Below are 13,428 nucleotides of genomic sequence, written 5' to 3' on the forward strand. Positions count from 1 at the left end.
AAACCTAGGGGCACTTTATCTCCAAGCTACATCCCTTCCCCTTATTCTTTATTTTTATCTTTTATGGTACTGAGGATGGAATCCAGGGGCCTTCTACCTCCAGGCTATACCCCTAGCCCTATTTTTTTTTTTTAAACAGGATCTGCTAAATAGCTAAGAGCCTTCACTAAATTGCCAAAGCTGGCCAAAGCTGGGCGTGGTGGTGAATCCTTGGCTGAGACAGGAGGATCAACAGATCGCAGACAGACTCAGCTACTTAGCGAGGCCCTTTGCAACTCAGTGAGACCCTGTTTCAAAATAAAGAATAAAAATGGGGCTGGGGGTGTCACTCAGAGATAGAATGCCCCTGGGTTCCATCCCCAATACTGCAAAATAAATAAATTAATAAAACAAATAAATGAATAAGTCGCCGAGGCTGGCTGCAAACCTGCGCTCCTCCTATCCCAGCCTCCCAAGACCTGGGATGGCGGCCCTGCACGCCATGCCCAGCGGTGCCAAGTTCGTTCATCTCCGTCTCCCGCATCTCTGTGGAATGCGCAGGCTGGCCCTGGCCTTCCTTCCCTTGGTGCTCCAGCGAGCCTCTCCGTAGCCTCCGACCTTCAGAATCTTCCGATTTCAGCCTTTCTGCAGCATCTCTGCCACACAACCTTGAAATAATATTTTTATCTTATCTGGCAGGGTTGATGATTTAGTGTGGCCAGGGGCTGGAGCCGAGTGAGGCTGCGGCCTGCATGGGGTCAGCCTGCCTCCCCCAGCTCTCTTCCCACAGTGCCCATCAGGTTGATTTGCATGCGTGTGTCTCAGGTAGAGTCCTCCCTCCTCTGGGAACTGACTTTCCCGCATCCGTTCCTCTGCTCCAGAAACCTCCAGGCCTCCGCAGTACCCTCTGAATTTCACAAGAATTAGAAGAATGTATTTGGCAGATTTCCTGGTCTCTTCAAGAGGGCTTTTAAATTCAAGGAGAAGAGAGAAAAATAGCAAATAAAATTATATAAGTAGATTCCACGAAGAATGCAATGCACCTGAGATGGAGCCATTAGCATGGTATGGGTTTTTAATTAATTAATTTATTTGTGTGGGAGGCTGGAGGGTATTGGGGATGGATCCAAGGGGCATTCTACCACTGGGCTATATTCCCAGCTTTATTTTATCTATTATTTATTTATTTTACGGTACTGGGGATGGAACCCAGGGGCATTCTACCTCCAAATGACATCCCCAGCCCAATTTTTTATTCTTTATTTTGAAACAACCACTGAGTTGCAAAGGGCCTCACTAAGTAGTAGCTCAGAGGCAGAATGTCCTAGATTCAACCCCCAGTACCACAGGGGTTAAAAAAAAAAAAAAATTCCAGTACTTGGGAGGTTGAGACAGGAGGATTGAAGGTTAAAGGCCAGCCTTAGCAAGCTGGTGAGGCCCTCTGCAACTTGGTGTGACACCATTTCACAGTAAAAGAGTAAGCCCAGCGTGGTGGCACACACTTGTAACCCCAGCATTTGGGAGGCGGAGACAGGAGGACCGCCGTTCACAGACAGTCTCAGCTACTTAGCCGCTTTGCAACTCAGTGAGACCCTGCTTCTAAATAATGAATAAAAAATAAGGCTGGGGGTGTTGCTCAGAGGTAGAATGCCCCTGGGTTTCATCCCCAGTGCCGAAAAAGGAAGGAAGGAAGGAAGGAAGGAAGGAAGGAAGGAGGCTGAGGGTGCAGCGCAGAGGACGAATACTCCTGGGCGCCATCCGCAGTATGGCACTCAGGCATGGCTGCACACACACACAAAACCAACAACAAAACGGCTAGAAGACGCGATTCTCCGCTTACTCAGGATGGGAGGTGTGCAAATCAGAGCCAAACTGCGCAGCCAGGCGGGCGCACAATTGGAATCCCAGCATTTGGGGAGCTGAGAAGCAGGATTGCGGTTTCATTGAGTGAGGCCCCTTGCAACTCAGGGAATACAGTGCTCCTGGGTTCCATGCCCAGTACTGCAAAACAAACAAACACAAACACAAACAAAAAACAACAAACAGATGTCAGTTTGACCTTATCAGGTCAGCAACAAATTTAAAGGTTCGAGAAAGGGATCTTCTGGCTCCTGGGGGAAAAAGGCTGGACCATGATTTATGCAAATACAAACTGACACGGCCCCTGGAGAGCAGCGCCTGTATCAGGGGTGCGTATCACCTAGTATACACTTCCCTGGGGCTTCTGCCTTCCCATTTCTGGAGATTAAGCCTACAAAAGAGCTACAGCCACCAGTGGGAAGGGAATTGACATCTTATGTGCTTATTCCCTACACTGTATTCATGAGAAATCAGAAGTCTTTTGGAGCCGGGCATGGTGGCACAACTTGGTGGCGCAGCTAGTAATCCCAGCATTCCGGAGGCTGAAACAGGAGGATCTCGGTTTGAGGACAGTTTCAGCTACTACTTAGTGAGGCCCTTTGCAACTCTGTGAGGCCCTGTTTCAAAATAAAGAATAAAAAATAGGGCTGGAAGTATAGCTCAGAGGTAGAATGCCCCCCTGGGTTCCATTCCTAGTACTGCAAAAAAGAAAAGAAAAAATTAATTTGGCGCGGAGTGCTGGGGCACGCCTGCAACCCCTGTACTTGGGAGGCTCAGCAAGGAGGGTGGTAAAGTTGAGAAGGGCCTCTGCAACAGGCGAGACTCTTAGCAATTTAGACAGAGCCTGTTTTCAAAGGAGAAAGCAAAATAGGAATGGGGCTAAGGCTCAGGGGTAGGATCAGGTTCAATCCCCAGTAACACACACACACACACACACACACACACACACACACACACACGCACACACCAAGTGTCAATAAATGAAAGCTGGTTAAATAAACCAGCATTCAAGCATACAGTAGAGTATTATGTGGCTCAAGGAATGAGGAAGCTTTTGGTATATCATGAAAGATCTCCAGGATGTTCTGTTAGGTGCAAAACAGCACACTACACTATATTTGTTTTTTTTTTTTTTAAATAAGATAACACAAATAGGTGCTTATAATTGTTTACCTGTTTACCTTAGGATCACAGGTTCAAGACCAGCCTCAGCAAACCCAGTGAGACCCAGTTTCAGGGAAAACATTTTAAAAAGGGGCTGGGCCTGGGTTCCATTCCCAGTATCTCTCTCTCTCTCTCTCTCTCTCTCTCTCTCTCTCTCTCTCTCTCACACACACACACACACACACACACACACACACACACACACGTGGGGGAAGGCTGGGGATGCAGATCAGAGGTAGAATGCATCCACATTTATCCCTAGTACCACCAAAAATTACAAAGTAAATGTTTAGCTTAGTAATAAAAATGCCTGAAAGGAGGGAATTAATAAGTCATTTTCATCTGGGGTGGAGGCACGTGCCTATAATCCCAGTACCTGGGAGGCTAAGGCAGGAAGATCAAAGGTTTGAGGACAAGGGCCAGGGCTGTCGCTCAGAGGTAGAATGGTCCTGGATTCTACCCACATTCCAAAGAAAAAGGAAAGAAAGAAAAACAGAAGCTAGTTGTACATAAAAGAGAATGATGGGTACTTGGGAGGCTATGACAGGAGGATTGCAGGTTCCACAGTCTCCACAACCTAGTGAGACAATGTTTCCAAATAATAGCAAAGCCTGTGGTTGTACCTTGGAGGTAGAATGTACTTGGGTTTTATTCCCAGTACCACAAAAGATAAATACATTCACACTACTACTACTACTGATTGTAGAAGGCAGAACAGGCTGCCTTGGGAATTTTTAGTTTTTTTTTTTTTTTTTTTTTTTTTGTGGGTCTGGGGATAGAACCCAGGGACATTTGACTCCTGAACTACACCCCCTGCCCTGTTCTTTGTTCTTTATTTTGAAACAGGGTCTCACTAAGTTGCAGAGGGCCTCACTAAGTAGCTGAGGCTGTCCACGAACCGTGATCCTCCTGTCTCAGCCTCCCAAATGCTGGGATTACAAGTTTATGCTGAATGTGTACAAACTATCAGTGGGTATATGGCCTTCCTCTGTGGGATGAAAAGTTGTCCTAAATAACTCGGTGTGTGTGTGTGTGTGTGTGTGTGTGTGTGTGTGTGTGTGTGTTACTGGGAATGGAACCCAGGGGCACTCTACCTCCGAGCTACACCCCCAGCCCCTATTTTTTTCTTCTTTCTTTCTTTTCTTCTTTCTATTTATTTATTTTTACGGTACTGGGGATGGAACCCAGGGACATTCTACCTCCAAGCTACACCCACAGCCCTATTTTTTTATTCTTTATTTTGAAACAAGGTCTCACTGAGTTACAAAGAGCCTCACCAAGTTGCAGAGGCTGGTTTTATTTTTTTATTTTTTATTTTTTTTAACTTCTTTATTTTTTTTATTGGTGCAATGTATTCATACATCATAATGGTATAAAGAAAATACTTTTGTAGACATACATGCACACATCGCCCAGTTAGCCCCTACCCGATCCCCACCCCGTTCCCTCCCCATTCCTCCTTCCCATGCTTGACTTAGTGGTTGACATCTAGTTTTATAGCAATTTATCCAATATTAAAGATGATAATCTCACATAACAGTTTCATTTGTCTGATACCAAGCTTTTTTTTTTTAATTAATTTATTTTTTAAATTGGTGCATTATAGTCATATATCAATCACATTGGAGTACAAGACTTGAGAGGATATACAAGCACACATCATCCAATTAGCCCTCCTCCAGCCCCCGTCCCATTCCCTCCCCCTCCCTCCATCCCACACTTCTTTGGTGATTTACTTTGATACATTTGTTTATGTACCTCCTGCATTTTAAAGAGGCTCCGTCCTCCAGTATTACATACCCTCTGATTGGTCACATTAGTTGCTTCACTATAGGGCCCTTTCTATAGCTCAACCTCTTCCTGTTGCCCTTTTCCTCCTAGTTATTGCTGATTAAGAGAAGCGTCTGATTTATATTTTCTGCGATATTTCTCTGTGCATGCTGCGTTGCAAGTACCAATCCCACTCTTGATGGTCCCAGTAGTGGCCTGGCTACTCAGTGGACTGATCCAGACCTCGCTGGCTCACGCAGCGGCCTTGCCTCATGGGAGGACCCAGTTCTGGTCTCGCTGGCCCCTGAACCGGTCAAACCCCTAAGCTGGCTTTGGTCCCGACCTTGGAGGCCGCAGGAGTGAACTTGCCTCACGCCAGGCTCCGATGCTGGCCATTGGCCCCTGCACCGGTCTAACCCCTTGGCAGGATTCCAATCCCGGCCTCGGAGGCCCCAACACTGGTAATGCCTCAAGGCAGGCTCCGATGCCGGCCTTGCTGGCCCCAGCACCGGCCTAACCCCTCGGCAGGCTCTTATCCTGGCCTCGGAGGCCCCAGTACCAGCCTTGCCTCACGGCAGGCTCCGATGCCGGCCTCGCTGGCCCCAGCACCGGCCTAACCCCTCGGCAGGCTCCGATCCCGGCCTCGGAGGCCCCAGCACTGGTCATGCCTCACGGCAGGCTCCGCTGCAAGCCTCGTTGGCCCCAGCACCGGCCTAACCTCTCGGCAAGCTCTTATCCTGGCCTCGGAGGCCCCAGTACCGGCCTTGCCTCACGGTAGGCTCCGATGCCGGCCTCGCTGGCCCCAGCACCGGCCTAACCCCTCGGCACGCTCTTATCCTGACCTCGAGGCCCCAGTACCGGCCTTGCCTCAAGGCAGGCTCCGATGCCGGCCTCGCTGGCCCCAGCACCGGCCTAACCCCTCAGCAGGCTCTTATCCTGGCCTCGGAGGCCCCAGTACCGGCCTTGCCTCACGGCAGGCTCCGATGCCGGCCTCACTGGCCCCAGCAGTGGCCTAACACCTCGGCAGGCTCTGATCCCGGCCTCAGAGGCCCCAGTACCGGCCTTGCCTCAAGGCAGGCTCCGATGCCGGCCTCGCTGGCCCCAGCACCGGCCTAACCCCTCGGCAGGCTCTTGTCCTGGCCTCGGAGGCCCCAGTACCGGCCTTGCCTCACGGCAGGCTCCGATGCCGGCCTCGCTGGCCCCAGCACCGGCCTAACCCCTCGGCAGGCTCTGATCCCGGCCTCGGAGGCCCCAGCACTGGTCATGCCTCAAGGCAGGCTCCGATGCCGGCCTCGCTGGCCCCAGCACCGGCCTAACCCCTTGGCAGGCTCTTATCCTGGCCTCGGAGGCCCCAGTACTGGCCTTGCCTCACGGCAGGCTCCGATGCCGGCCTCGCTGGCCCCAGCACCGGCCTAACCCCTCGGCATGCTCCGATCCCGGCCTCGGAGGCCCCAGCACTGGTCATGCCTCACGGCAGGCTCCACTGCCGGCCTTGTTGGCCCCAGCACCGGCCTAACCCCTCGGCAAGCTCTTATCCTGGCCTCGGAGGCCCCAGTACCGGCCTTGCCTCATGGCAGGCTCCGATGCCGGCCTCGCTGGCCCCAGCACCGGCCTAACCCCTCGGCAGGCTCTTATTCTGGCCTAGAGGCCCCAGTACCGGCCTTGCCTCAAGGCAGGCTCCGATGCCGGCCTCACTGGCCCCAGCACTGGCCTAACCCCTCGGCAGGCTCTTATCCTGGCCTCGGAGGCCCCAGTACCGGCCTTGCCTCACGGCAGGCTCCGATGCCGGCCTCGCTGGCCCCAGCACCGGCCTAACCCCTCGGCAGGCTCCGATCCCGGCCTCGGAGGCCCCAGCACTGGTCATGCCTCAAGGCAGGCTCTGATGCCGGCCTCGCTGGCCCCAGCACCGGCCTAGCCCCTTGGCAGGCTCTTATCCTGGCCTCGGAGGCCCCAGTACCGGCCTTGCCTCACGGCAGGCTCCGATGCCGGCCTCGCTGGCCCCAGCACCAGCCTAACCCCTCGTCATGCTCCGATCCCGGCCTCGGAGGCCCCAGCACTGGTCATGCCTCACGTTTGGCTCCGCTGCCGGCCTCGTTGGCCCCAGCACCGGCCTAACCCCTCGGCAAGCTCTTATCCTGGCCTCGGAGGCCCCAGTACCGGCCTTGCCTCACGGCAGGCTCCGATGCCGGCCTCGCTGGCCCCAGCACCGGCCTAACCCCTCGGCAGGCTCTTATCCTGGCCTCGAGGCCCCAGTACCGGCCTTGCCTCAAGGCAGGCTCCGATGCCGGCCTCGCTGGCCCCAGCACCGGCCTAACCCCTCGGCAGGCTCTTATCCTGGCCTCGAGGCCCCAGTACCGGCCTTGCCTCAAGGCAGGCTCTGATGCCGGCCTCGCTGGCCCCAGCACCGGCCTAACCCCTCGGCACGCTCTTATCCTGGCCTCGAGGCCCCAGTACCGGCCTTGCCTCAAGGCAGGCTCCGATGCCGGCCTCGCTGGCCCCAGCACCGGCCTAACCCCTCAGCAGGCTCTTATCCTGGCCTCGGAGGCCCCAGTACCGGCCTTGCCTCACGGCAGGCTCCGATGCTGGCCTCACTGGCCCCAGCAGCGGCCTAACCCCTCGGCAGGCTCCGATCCCGGCCTCAGAGGCCCCAGCACTGGTCATGCCTCACGGCAGGCTCCGATGCCGGCCTCGTTGGCCCCAGCACCGGCCTAACCCCTCGGCAGGCTCTTATCCTGGCCTCGGAGACCCCAGTACCGGCCTTGCCTCACGGCAGGCTCCGATGCCGGCCTCGCTGGCCCCAGCGCCTGCCTAACCCCTCGGCAGGCTCTTATCCTGGCCTAGAGGCCCCAGTACCGGCCTTGCCTCAAGGCAGGCTCCGATGCCGGCCTCACTGGCCCCAGCACTGGCCTAACCCCTCGGCAGGCTCTTATCCTGGCCTCGGAGGCCCCAGTACCGGCCTTGCCTCACGGCAGGCTCCGATGCCGGCCTCGCTGGCCCCAGCAGCGGCCTAACCCCTCGGCAGGCTCCGATCCCGGCCTCGGAGGCCCCAGCACTGGTCATGCCTCAAGGCAGGCTCCGATGCCGGCCTCGCTGGCCCCAGCACCGGCCTAGCCCCTTGGCAGGCTCTTATCCTGGCCTCGGAGGCCCCAGTACCGGCCTTGCCTCGCGGCAGGCTCCGATGCCGGCCTCGCTGGCCCCAGCACCGGCCGAACCCCTCGGCATGCTCCAATCCCGGCCTCGGAGGCCCCAGCACTGGTCATGCAGAGGCTGGTTTTAAACTGGCGACCCTCCTGTCTCAGCCATGGAGTACTGGAACTCCCAGGTGTGGTCCACCATGCCCAGCACCTGAAGTTTCTCTTGTCACAGACCCAAGTACCCAGTCCCTCCCTAAGCACCTCTCTCCTTGGCTCTTCAATCTGATACTTTGTGTATAACTCCCTCCCCAAGACTTAAATTCCTTTGAGAGTAAAGGACATAACTGCATTTGGCAGGCACCCAAATGTTTGTTTCAATACACCGATATCAGGTTTCTTTTGTGTTACAGATTGTCTTGCTTTCTGCACTAGTCTTGGAAGTAAATTGTAAACCATTAAGCTGGAAATTGTGATGATGTGCATTCTCTTAAGGCACCCAGCAGTTGCTTGTGTGATGGTGCCTACTGGTAATCTCAGTACTTGGGAGGCTGAGACAGGAGGATCACAGGTTCCAGGTCAGCCTCAGCAACTTACTGAGGAAGCCTGTTTCAAAACAAAAAATGAAAAGGGCTGGGGGTGTAGCTTGTTGATAGAACACCTGTGGGTTCAATTCCCAGTAAGGCCCCCACCCCACACCAATAAGCATCACCAAAGGCTTGTGGCCCACCCCAGCAACTTGTGAGGCCCTCGGCAACTTAGTGAGGCCCTGTTTCAAAATAAGGAATAAAATGGGGCTGGGGGTGTAGCTCGGAGGTAGAATGCCCCTGGGTTCCATCCCCAGTACTGCAAATAAATAAATAAATTAATTAATTAAATGAAATAAAAGGGAGGACTTTAGTCACAGCGAGCAGACAAATAGTTCTGGAACTTAAAGCTTTGCCAACAGATCAAAAATATGTCAAGGACCTCTCCGCGGTTACGCAGAAAAGTTGGGAGACAGGCGAGGCGGGTTTCTGTTCTCTGGGTGCGCTGAGCGCCCGCTGTCTAAAGTTCTCCCTGAGATAATGTTGTTTTCCCACGGCGGACTTCAGCCCTCGCTTCTCTTTTCTTTCGTGTTTTCCTTTTTCGGTTCTGGGGACTGAATCTAGGTCCGCCTCTCCTGCCCTCTTTGTTTTGGAACCAGGGTCTCAGTAAACCTCGACCCCGCGGCGCCAAGCCCCCGCAGTCCTTCTTCCTCTTCTCCGACAGCTCACCTCGCAAAGCTACTAGTGGGGTGAACAGACGAACCCGATTTGGGGGCGGTGTCAAGGCATCTTCCCATTTCGCTTTCAGCCTCCCCCTCCCACCCCATAAAGATGGAAGCTGGGCGCAGTCTACCTCTGAACTACACCCCCAGCCCTCGTGCATTTTTAAAAAAAAATTGTAATCAGGGCCTTCAACCTGCGATCCTCCAGTCTCAGCCTCCCAAGTAATTACAGAGGTGCTTCAGCGCGCCGCATATTACTACTGTGTTTTTCGCTTGCCAAGCGACGGGACGAAGGCTTCTTGCAGCTCCTGGAGACTTGCAGCCAAGCCAACCCCGAAACATCCCGACCCAAAGGCCAGCCCCCTTAGTGACCCTCCTTAGAGGCAAAGCTCAGTCTCGGCTCCAGCCAGTCAGAAAGTGCCTACGTCCGGAGCTCGTCCAATCGGCTGTCCTTACCTGCCCAGGTGAGGCCCTGGCTCCCAACCGGACGGTCTCCGCGGCCAATCAGGGGCTGCGGCGCCGGGGCCGGCGCCCGTCTCCCTGGCGCTGGGCTGGGCGTCTGCACCTGGCTGCGGTGAGTCACGCGGCGGAGTGGCGGCGGCGTCCTCCAATCAGAGCGCGCGGGCCCGGGCCGCCGACCAATCGGGCGTGGCGGGCGGGGCTCCACCTGGTGGCTGGGTTCTCCGGGCCGCGCAGTTGGCGCTGCTGACCGTCCGTCCCCGGGCGCTGGCGTCGGGATCGCGGGGACCATGGGGGCCGAGGCGCAAGTCGGGAGGACGCAGCTGCTCCTCTGGACCTCAGCGGTCCTGGGTGAGTTCCCGGGGCGTCGGGAGGAGTGGACGGGCGCGTCCAGGGGGGAGGCAGGCGCTCCCCAAAGCCGCCCTCGCCCGCGGCGCGGGTGGAGCCGAGACACCTGCCCGGCTCGCGCTCCTCGCCCTCGCCCTCCCCGGCCTGCGCCCGGGCTCCCCTCCCCCGCACCGGGAGCGTGGCCGGCTCCCCTCCCCCGCGCTGGCCACTGCTGACCCCCTCCCCCGGCTCCTGGCGGGAGGGAGCAGCCATTTCCGCACCCCCCCTAAGAAAGTAACTGGGAGGGCTGTGGCTTTATCCGAGCCCCCACGTCCATCTGGACCTCACCCTGCCCTCCAGGGGCCGCCAGCCCCTCGCCTGCCTCCTGATTCCTGGCTCTTTAGGGCCCCCGGAGGGAACCTAAGCTAGCGGGGTGGGGTGCAGACCGACCCCGTCCCCCGGGGCCTTGAGCGGCGGGGGTCTCAAGCTCTTGCCCAGTTTTTGTGGCCATAGTGGCCTTGCGCAAAGTGGGCGCAGAGTCTGCCCAAGAAATCAAGATCTGATATTTCCCAGTGCCCAGAGTGCCAGGTCCTTTTCTGGAGTAACTACCCAGGAGTCCTTGGTTTAAAAAAAAAAATGTTGGCCAAGTGGCTGTTCCTTCCCAAGGGGGAAGATGTCTGGCGGTTGGCTGGGCCCTGGTGGAGCCTGCCCTCCTCTGCCCGGGTCTGAGGCCCGGTTTCCTTTAGGAACTCCCTGTCCCGAGGAACAATGGGCTCGCTTGCTGGGACAGGCCCCCGTATCTGGGTGTGTTTATTGTGCACTTGTGGGCTTGTGACTTAGTCAACCCGTGTCAGCACCTGCGTGTTTATCTTTTCTTCTTTCCTTTTCTTTTCATTTAACTGCGGTCTGGGGAATCCACCCAGGGCCTTCCGCGTGCTGCGCCTGACTTAGGTGGAGCCGGTAGTGTGTCAGGATGCGCGCTGGTCGGGGTGAGCCTCTTCTCAAGACTCACGATTTAGGAAGTTTAGTAAAGAAGCCTCTGTTGCTCACGTTTTTGAAGAGCGGGACAGGGTTCCCGGGCTCTTATCACAAAAACATCAATCCTTGGGCTGGACTAGAGCTTAGGCGATTCTGTTCTCTTGGTTGTGCGGATGAGGAAACCTCAGGTCCGAGGGAGGAAATGGCTTCCAGGCTGGCCAGAGGGTGGGACCTGGGAGGGACCCAGGCGTCTGCTCCTGATTTCTCTCATGGAAACGGCAATTCCGTCTCCTGTTGGCACAAGAACTGTTTGGGATACTTCTACAGAGCTGGTTCACTGTGTGTGTGTGTGTGTGTGTGTGTGTGTGTGTGTGTGTGTGTGTGTGTCGGCACTGAGGATTGAGCTCAGGGGCCTTCTACCTCTGAGCTACACCCCTCACCCTGTTGTTTTTTTTTTTTTTTTTTCGTACTGGTGATGGAACCCAGGGGCATTCGACCTCCAAGCTACACCCCCTGCCCTATTTTTATTCTTTACTTTGAAACAAGGTCTCACTGAGTTGCAGAGGGCCTCACTAAGTAGCTGAGGCTGTGGGTGAACTTGAATCCTTCTGTCTCAGCCTCCCAAGTGCTGGGATGACAAGCGTGTGCCACCACCCCGGCTTCTTTTTATTTTGAAACAGGGTCTTCTTACTAGGTTGATGAGCTCTCCCTACTTGCTGAGGCTGCCCTTGGTCCTGCAGTCCTTCTGTCTCAGCCTCCCAAGTGCTGGGGTTACAGGTGGGCGCCTCCATGCCCGACTATTGGTGAATTATTATGATCTTAATAGTAGTGGGATTCCTTGTGACAAGCACACAATACAGTTTGGTCAATTTCATTCTCCAGTCCCTACCTTTTCCATCTTCCTCCCCCAACCCCTTCCTCTATTCCTCTGACCTGCCTTCTATTCCTATGAGATCGTCTTCCCGAAGAAAACATGCGAGCCTTGACTGTCTGAGTCTGATTTTGCTTAACATGAGTTCTCCTGATGGCTGAGAAAAACCCACTTGTGTGTATAGACCCCACATTTCCTTATTCACTCATCTGTTGATGGAGACCTAGGCTGGCTCCCTAGCTTAGCTCTTGGGAATCATACTGCTGTAAAGATGGGCGTGTATGTGTTTCCGAAGGATGCCCTTCATCATTTTTTTTTTTTTTTTTGGTAGCTCTTATACTGTGCAAATATGTCACCCTCCAAACCCAGATGTTTGCGGGTGTGGTGGCGCAAGCTTGTCATCCCAGCATTTGGGAAGCTGAGATGGGAGGATGGCGATTTGCGGCCAGCCTCAGCTGCTCAGTGAGGCCCTCTGCAACTCAGTGAGACCCTGTTTCAAAATAAAGAATAAAAAATAGGGCTGGGGGTGTAGTTTGGAGGTAGAATGGTCCTGGGTTTCATCCCCAGTACCACACAAAAACAAAACAAAAACAAAAACCCAAAAAGTTCTTCTGGGTCAGACACTTTTCGCGACAGGGTTGGTCAGTGATAGTATCAATATAGTGACCGCAGCTGTGAGGTTTATAAGCTTCCTTGAACATCATTTCTTTTCTCTTTCCCTAATTTTCTCCATGAAAAATCCATAACACATTGCTGGCACTGACAGGGTGGTGCTGGCACAATTTTGATTGTGTGTGTGTGACAGAGAGAGAGAGAGAGAGAGAGAGAGAGAGAGAGAGAGAGAGAGAGATGGGGGATGGAACCCAGGCATTCTACCTCCAAGCTCCCACCCCCAGCCCTATTTCTTTTTATTCTTTATTTAGAAATAGGGTCTTATTAAATAGCTGAGGCTAGATGGGAACCTGCGATCCTCCTGTCTCAGCCTCCCAAGTCCTGGGATTACAGCGTGTGCCACCATGCCTGGCCCTTAGATTGTCTTCTGAGAGCCAAGCAGCGGTGATCTGGAGCCTGTGGGATTAGCTTGGCAGGACAGCCGGCCTGGGAAGGGACGTGCCCACAGTATGGAGCACTGCGCCTTGCAACTCCAAGCTGACCTGGGTGAGGGAAGTGATTTTTTTTTAATTAATTAAGTAATTATTTTTGCAGTATTGGGGGTGGAACCCAGGGGCATTCTATCTCTGAGCTCCATCCCCAGTCCTATTTTTTATTCTTTATTTTTGAAACAGGGTCTCACTGAGTTGCAGAGGGCCTCACTAAGTAGCTGAGGCTGTCTGCAAACCAAGATCCTCCTGTCTCAGCCTCCCAAATGCTGGGGTCACAGGCGTGTGCCCCCACGCCCGGCAGAGGGGAGTGATTTGATCAGTGCACATGTGGATGGAAACGGAGGCCGGGCAGCCCCACCTGGGTGCTAGCCGGCTGGTCACAATCTCTGCTTTGTGGACGCAGGCCATAGCTCGGTCCTCGCATCTGTCACCGGGAGCACTTGGTCCTCCTGGTTATGAGGCCGCGGGAGTGAGAGCTAACTCCTGCTCCGGAGGTGGTTATTAAGGGGCAGGTCTTATGCCCTTTAGGCTTTGTGG

The sequence above is a fragment of the Muscardinus avellanarius genome, assembly GCF_963383645.1.
Source record: "Muscardinus avellanarius genome assembly, chromosome: 3".
Lineage (NCBI taxonomy): Eukaryota > Metazoa > Chordata > Mammalia > Rodentia > Gliridae > Muscardinus > Muscardinus avellanarius.